We start from the raw sequence: 8536 nt of genomic DNA, 5'->3' as shown, positions 1-8536 counted from the left end.
CGAGTGGATGGCAAAGCTGGAAAGGCCAACAGAATTATCAAGCACATAGGATATGTCTTTTTCCCCCACAATTTTCTTAGACTTAAGTTCTATGGTCTGAATGTGTCTCCCCACATTCAAACTAACCCCTAAGGTGACAGCTTTAGGAGGTGGGGCCTTTGAGAGGTGATGACGTCATAAGAGTGGATTGTGCATGAATGGGATTAGAGCTCTTATAAAAGGGAGCCCAGAGAGCCTCCTCGTCCCTTCCCCATGTGACGACATGGAGTGAGGATGACACCTGTGAATCAGGAAGGGGGTCTCACCAGACACGGGATCTGCCAGCACCTTCACCTGAGACTTGCAGCCCCCAGGACTGTGAGAAAGAAATATCTGCTGTTTAGCCCCAGACTGTGGTGTTCTGTTACAGCAGCCCGAGCTAAGACACTACGGTATCCACCTGTAAGAATCACATACGGTTTCTTCTGAATGCGCTTTGACGATGTGTAATTACTGGTCTATTTGGGCTTACATCAATGTTACTGTTTTCCTTCTTCGCATTTTTGCATTAATTATTGTATTTATTATCATTTTACTTTTCCCCTACATTGGGTTGTTCGGTATGCTTTGAGATTTTCTTTAGTGGACACTTTGGTAAGGTAAGCATTCTTGTCTTTGTAAAGTCTAACCGGAAACACAGTTCTTACCACGACCAGAACAATTCAGTGACCAGAGACCACAGACGTTCACCTGCATTTGTCTTTGTGCCCTCCAGCAATGTGAACTATGGTGGTTTTATATCTATATCTATCTATCCCACAGAATATTCATATTATTGTTTAAGTGCACAGCAGGCCAATACCTAATTCGATTTATCTGTTTCCCTTTTCACATTTTTTTAATCTTCCCATATGTTCATGTGTCCTCTCCCTGCTGTTGGAAAATTTTACTTCTCTCTTAATGATCCACTTTGTACCTCCTTTGAGGGATTTTGCTGTTAATAATTACTCTCCATTTTTGCTTGTTTGAAGATGCTGTGATTTTTCCTTCGTTTTGAGCACCATTTCTATTTAGCTGGTACTTTCCTTCAAGTTAAATTCCGTTGTTGTCTGGCGTCCACTTTGTTAGAAATAAGCTGCCAGTCTTACTATTGCACATTTGCAAGTCTTGTGTCTTTTCCCTGGTTCCTTGCTCTTCTTTTTTCTTTGTTTTTCCAATTCTACTATGTGTCTAATATCTTGGTATTTATACCATTTGGAGGTTCAGATAGTTCTGTGACTTAATGTCTTTGACCCATTTGGTAAATTCTCAGCTATTAGCATTTTAATTATTACTATTTTATATTGTCATGCTATATTATGTCTTCAATGTTAATTTTATTTTATATATTTACTTTGGGAAAGTCGTGATTACTACTTTTATTACTACTAGTATTGTGGTATTATGCACGCTATCACGTAACGGTGTCTTTAGTGTGTTGCTGCCATGAGTGTTGTTACGTGTGTCAGCAATACTTTCAGAGTCAACAACTGTGTAGCTTTTCCTGTGTGTCCACCTCCTCTGCATCCGCTAGCCGCCAGCCGGAATTAGGTTCCATCTGCCAGACGACAGGTAAGGATACTTCTTTTAATGCGTATTTTTAGTGACACGTTTTCCTCTTTCTGTTTTCCTGAAGATGGTTTCTCTTGCCGTCACTTCTGAAGGATGTTTCATCGTACACAGATTTCCTGGTTCACGGTCATTTCTTTCCCAGCACTTCAGTGATACCGCGTCGATTGTCAGTATTTTCCTTGCTCCTTCGAAGGTCATTTGTCTTTCTTTCTGGCTACACTGAAGATTTGTATCCTGTCCTTTACACGGTGGTCAGTAAGTTACTGTCTTCCTGCTGCGAACACTGCCCTCTGCTCTGCCTTGGGGTGGGAGGCTGGGTCCTGGCCCCCGCACGCCCCCCTGCCCGGCCGCCCCCTGTGTTGTCTACAGGACAGGTGGCAGGGTGGCTCCTGTCCCGCCAGCACTGCTCGTCCTTCTTTACCTTGACGGTGGGGGTGGTTCCTGTCTCTGGGTGCTCTGTGGTGCCAGACCAGCCTTAGTACACCCCTCAGACAACCTCCTGTTGGGTGCGCGTTCTCTCCTGACCCCGTAAGGCAGTCACACCCCCATGCACCGACCCCGCTTGCTCGGGGCCCTCCTCCAACCCTTCTACGTTCCTCCAATTCTCTCTGCCACCCTGATCCCAGGCACTTGCTGGTGTCCCTGTGTCACACCACGGCTGCTGTTTTGCTTTTGAGTTCCCCAAATCCATTTACCCAATTACCTATAACACCAGTATATTCTCTCACTTAAAACAATGCTGCCCTGACTGGTAGGCGTTGTTTTCAGCAATACACTGTGCCCACCTGTGGTTTTCTTTGTACTCTGTTTTTTTCACTAGTAAGAAAGCTATTTTTCCTTGACAAGTTTCAATTGCCTTATTTGTGGAGTGTACAAAACTTTCACGTTCTGCACATTGACACTGCAAAATATTCACTGAAAATATGAATATTAAATCTAATACATGTTCAATTAATTTGTTTGGTTATTATAAGCAGTCAGTGTATTATATAATTTAAAAAGTCATCTCTCTTCCCAGATATGCATTACATAATTATTATTGTCATGATGGGTTTTACAGGTTTTCTGGTTGTGTTTTATTTTTTTTGTTTGTTTTATTTTTTTGGCCAGGACAATACTGAAAAGAAATAGTGCATATCTTTGTCTTGTTCTGACTTTAACGAGATAGCTCTATAATAATAAATTATACTCTCTTGACTTTCAATACGTATAATCAAGTTAAAATAGTTGTTTTTTTTTGTCTTAGCTTACTAAAGAGTAGAACTCATGTCATTATTAGATTTCCTAATATTGGCCATTTTCCTCTTCCTGGCACATATTCTTTGTATATACTGCTACTTGGTTGGCTATTATTTTGTTTTGAATGCTCCATATTTTATTAAAAAGTAAAATCAGCATATATACATATATATATATATATATACAGTGTATAATATATACAATATTAATAGCAAGGTTATACCAACGACTAAAATGAACCTGCCACCTTTACTTCTCTACACATCCTGTACACTTCTAAATAACATACAAGTGGTTGTTTTCCTAAAATTTAATAAAATTTAAACATAAAACAATGTCAAAAATCTCCTTGAGTTACAGATTATTATTACCTTTCAAACTTCTCAATGATTAGTGACCTATTCAATGTTTATAATTATACCAGAAGTAATTTGGATATTTATTTTTCAAAACTTGTTCATTGATTTCAATTTCCCAAGGCATGAAAGTGAAGTTGCCCACAACGGTCCCTTTTAACTTCAAACGTTTACGTTTGTGATTACTTTTCCCGATATGTTACTGCTAAAGCTTATTTCTATGCTTCTTCATGTCACAACAGATTCCTAAAGAACTGTGTCTTTTATTGTGAGAATGACCTTTTAATATTTTTAATGATCTCATTCCCAACTTTCTGCTTTTTCTCCTAAACTCGTTTATTTCATCTTGTGGCTGTTATTGCTTTCTTAAATTCTTATGTCAAATACTTTTCTTATCATTTTGAGTATGTCTTGTCTTTCATTTCTAGCTTCTCTGTATTTTAACCTTTACCTCAAGGCTTTTAATGAGAACATTATTAAAATGAATTCATGGTGTTTTGGGATTTATTTCCACATTTTGTTCTAAATAGGCAGTTAATGCAATTATTATCAAAGTTTATTTTCCACTTTGACTAATTAGTTTATATTTTCTTGGCAGCCTAGTATATGGTATGTTGTTGAAAAAGTTAACATTACCCTCTGTTACCAACTAATATATTTATTTTTTTCCAACTAATATATTTCAACATAAATTCCACATTATCATTAATCTTATGCATTTTTAAATAAAACCTCAATAGAAAGAAAGAAATGTAGGAGAAATGTTACCAAACCTCTTGAGTTGAAAAATAAGAAAATCAATTTGTCTAATAAACTGATAATTGTACTTCAACCACCCCAGCTGAATTGCATTTTCTTTTTTTTTAATTTTTAAATGTTTACTCATTATTTTTGAGAGAGAGAGACAGAGAGACAGAGAGAGAGGGAGACACAGAATCCAACGCAGGCTCCAGGCTCTGAGCTGTCAGCACAGAGCCCGATGCAGGGTTCAAACCCAAGAATCTTGAGATCATGACCAGAGCCGAAGTCAGATGCTTAACCAACTGAGCCACCCAGGTGGCCCAAATTGCATTTTCATTGTACTGTATTTTCAAAACAAAAATAAAATTAGTGCTATAGAAAGAACACTTTTTTCTCTTTCCCCCTGTTTTAATGGTAATGGGTTGGGCACAGCATTTCCCCAACAGTGCTTCTTAAATCTCTAGTCACTAGAGATGTTCCTCAAGTACACATCCACAAACACATTCAAGATGCATTTGTAACATCTCCTTTATTCTTTCTTCACCGTGGCCTTCTCTTCCATGATATGTTTTATTTTCCCAAGGGATTAGGCAATTACATACCCAGTTTCCCGTTTCTCGAATCTCATGATTCCTTTATCATCTGCATGGATGACTTACTCAGTACTTGGGTTTCCAATTCTTCCATTCCTTCCTCCATTCAGATCTGCTGCCAGAGAGTCATGGTTGGAGATCCAGAGGAGCAGGTGGGAAGTTGGCCCTCGGATGCACCACCGCCGTCTGTAACCCGCAGAGGGGCTGGCTGGGTCTGGCCTTGGCTTCGCCTGGCTTGACTCTAGACTTGATTTGCTCTGTGGCTTGTGGCCAAACCTGGCTCTCCAGCCTGGCTTCTTGCTGGTGTAGGTCTCCGCTCTCCCCAGACGAGCTCTGCCATTTCCCCCAGTTTTGGAACCTCACAACCTTCTCAGGATTGCTCAGACCCTGGGGCCACCGCTGTTGTAGGACAGACTTACATCCGCTCCTGTCTCAGTCTAAATGGAACCTTGTCTGGGTTTTCTGAACTCACCTCCGAGGACACATGACAAGACAGGAGGAACAGAAACCGTCGGACTATGAGCTGGAGGTTATTTTTGTAATATTTGTAAAATATTGTAATATTTGTAAAATATTTGTAAAATATTTGTAAAATATTTGTAAAATATTTGTAATATTTTTTGTAATGTAATGTTTTATACATAATTTTCTGAGATTATTTTATTTAAAATTATCACGGGCATGCTTACAATACTTTCCCTTCTTTTCGGAATTTTTATTTGGTAATGGAAGGGCTGCTATTAATGTACAAGTGGCCAAGCTTTATAGTAAAGTTTATCCATTCTTTCTTTTTATTTTCACTTTTTTATTGTGGGAAAATAGACATAACATAAAACTTATCACTTTAACCATTTTAAGTGTACAGTTCGGTGACATTAAATATTCACACTATTGTGTGACTACACTGTTTCCATTCTTGACCTTGGTGTTGCATATGAAAAACCAGGTAGAAAATACCAATTCTGTCACTGAATAAACTGTTTTTTAAATAACTTGATATTAAATATCATTGGCTAACATTTTTTTCACCTATGATGACAAACAGTGACAGTCCCATGCTTATTAAATTACTCTTAATTTATCAGGACCAGTAAGCTCTCAACCCATAGGGAGAAAGAGCTAAAATAAAAGGATCAGGTAGCCATTATTAAACCTCCTTGATGTTAATTTTTTTATTTACAGGACCAAATTGTAAAATGTTGAAAGGCTTCTTTCTGAGTTGTGCTAGTATCAGTCCCTCAACTTACAATTCAGACCCTCATGTCTTTATTTTCTGTTTTTTACTGACACTTATCTTTTTGTTTGTTTGGTTTTGGTCTGGAATGAATATTTTCATGTGGTTTATTTCAGGTCGGACACGGCAGTAATATTCATAAATCAGTCAGCATCACCGTGACTACCGTTGGTGATGGTCATGTAATCGGGACCCCTCTGAGCCAGGCTCCGTGTGAGGGGGTCTGTGTGCACCCTCCCTACAAAACGGGTGTTAATCCGTTTGAAGATGTCAAGTGTGGGGATTCGAGAAGAAAAGCAGATCATCTAAGAACCCGTGTGTAGAAAACAAGGGAATGGGAAGCTGAACCCCGGTGTGCTTCTTGATTCTTGGTCCTGACCTTTATGTTTAAAACTAAACAGAGTCATAAATCAATAGTGATTGAAAAATAACAGCATAACAATTCCATAACCATGTCTGATCATAAGCTCCAACCAATAGAGAATCTGTTTCGAGGTGAGAGATTGTAACCAGACGTGAAAGGGTGGAAGGAGGGGATGAAAAACCAGGTAGATTACCAAAATAAACAAGTGATATGTCATCAATCGCTTAAGACATTTTAACAAATACAAAGCCACAAATTCCAGGATTTTAATCCTCCGAGTTTCATGACTGTGTGTGTGTGTGTCTGTGTGTGTGTGTGTGTGTGTGTGTTTCCTAATTTTACAAGTGTGCAATTATCCATCACTCTTGATGTCATTCCAGCCAGGTGGGTATGTGTCTCACCTCATGCGCCACTCTGCTACTAAAACAGACTAAATGAATTCGCCCATCGCTCACTCTACACCACAGAAGAGAAGTATTTGTTCCTACAGTGAAAATACGGGGAAACAGACTGTCCGCTAACCCACAGAACGCAGGTGTTCCTGAGGTCACGGAAACCTGAAGAAAACATGGAGCTTTTGTTTTCTGACATCCTGAAGTTGGTGAGCATGACCCAACATTTAAGTGAGTTTATGCAAAACTAAAATCCGGGAGAGCCAAGGACAGTAAGGGGGCGCCACATGGTGATCCGGTTGTCTGCATGACTTGAATTCTGAAAATAGCCAGAACACTTCAAAAGGTGGGACATGATTTTCATGTAAATTCTTCTGTGCTCACTGCAGTATGTCCCTAATCTAATACCTTTTACTCTCTCTACAGAACAAATTAGAAATAAAGCCCCTATACATTTCTTCATCAAAATTAATTACAGGAGGACATGTTTTGACTCTGAATGACCACAATTTTCAGCGATCTTGCCGCATCGTACATTTCTCTAATGGGAAACGGTCCTTGTCCTGTAGCAAACCTTCAAATTCCAAGCATCAAGATGGAATAACAGAATTGGTGTGTGTGTGTTTGTGTGTGTGTGTGTTTGTATGCTGAAAAAAGGTTTCAGATAGAGTCATGGAATTAATTTTGATACGTGTTCAAAGTTATTTCTGGGTCCCATCCTTAGCCTACGATGGTGGAAACACTGAGGACAGACACACACGTAGGTACATCCGTATCTATGTCCCCTTAAATGCTTAAGTGAAAATGCCATATACATGGCTTTATAAGTTAAATGTCCTGGTTTTGGCGCTAATAAAGAAGTCTGGGGGAATCTTCTGTAGCTAAATAGTGGACAGAAGGCTTCTGAAAAATCCAGGGACTGCTGTCGGAAAGCAATTAAGCTGAAGAAATTACATTAGCGGAGAGCAGATGCCATATTCAACCCAGTTGCCTATTTTTCATGCAGTTGGGGCTCACCGGTCCTTTATTTCCCAATAAAAAAAAGATTGACAAACACCTGTCCCTTCCAGAGTCAGGTGAACCTGCGTATCTGAAGAGTGAGTAGAACACCAAGGACAATTGTGCTCGTCTCTTCATATTCCAAATCTGTTTCTGATGAAGGAAAAGAGAAAATCAAGGAATTTGGAATATTTATCACTTTTAGGTTGAGCTTCACTGACATCCTTACACAATTTTTGTTTGGTCATTTTATTCTTAAGTCATTCAAGAACTGCAACTGCTTTGGCAACCAACTGTTTAATAATAACAACCCATTTTTCTAGACTACTTTTGCCTCCTGTCCATAAAACCTAGTTTTTTTTTTCTTTTTGAAGTAATCATAATATGAGAAAAAGACCTAGACATAATTAGAAAGAATTATGTTTAAATTTTTTTTAATGTTTGTTTATTTTTGCAAGAGAGACAGATCATGAGCAGACAGAGAAGGAGGCACAGAATCTGAAGCAGGCTCCAGGCTCCGAGCTGTCAGCACAGAGCCTGATGCGGAGCTCGAACCCACTGACTGCGAGATCATGACCTGAGCCGAAGTCGGACGCTTAACCAACTGAGCCACCCAGGTGCCCCCCAAATAATTATGTTTTAAATTATCACAGAAATATTTTTCTAGAACAAAAAACGTTGAGTACATTTTTTTATTCTGAATTTTATCATCAGCAGGGGCCTGAATTTTTCTTTTTCTTTTTTTTTATCATGCTATATTTTTTTACTTTGCAGATTTTTTGTTCTTGCACCTTCTCTATAGGAAGGTGTAGATGACTTTATCTCCTTTTGGAAACTTTAGAAACACCTTCTTGTTTTTCAGTTGAAGGATTCATTTCACCATATAGTCCGTCTGGCCTGATAACCGCCCCCAGCAGGTTGTGAAATCCACCCGGACCTCGAGTTAAGGTCGTGCCAGGGTTGTTACGAGCTCTGACCACTTCCCCGATTTCAGGAAGTTATCGCTGTGCCGTCAGTTTGTTTCAAAC

General features: G+C 39.1%; 1 long non-coding RNA gene across 1 annotated transcript; it reads left to right on the top strand.

Moving 5' to 3' along the window:
• The first annotated feature begins 228 nt into the window (after positions 1-228).
• Positions 229-8104, top strand: LOC132695160 (uncharacterized). Its single transcript, XR_013556992.2, has 5 exons — positions 229-441; positions 1488-1590; positions 4630-5048; positions 5870-6718; positions 7967-8104. It is a non-coding gene; the product is annotated as an uncharacterized LOC132695160 (long non-coding RNA).
• Positions 8105-8536: the final 432 nt, after the last annotated feature.

This window comes from Panthera onca, chromosome B4, assembly GCF_046562875.1.
Source record: "Panthera onca isolate mPanOnc1 chromosome B4, mPanOnc1 haplotype 2, whole genome shotgun sequence".
Taxonomy (NCBI): domain Eukaryota; kingdom Metazoa; phylum Chordata; class Mammalia; order Carnivora; family Felidae; genus Panthera; species Panthera onca.
This window is presented reverse-complemented; position numbering and strand designations above follow the sequence as displayed.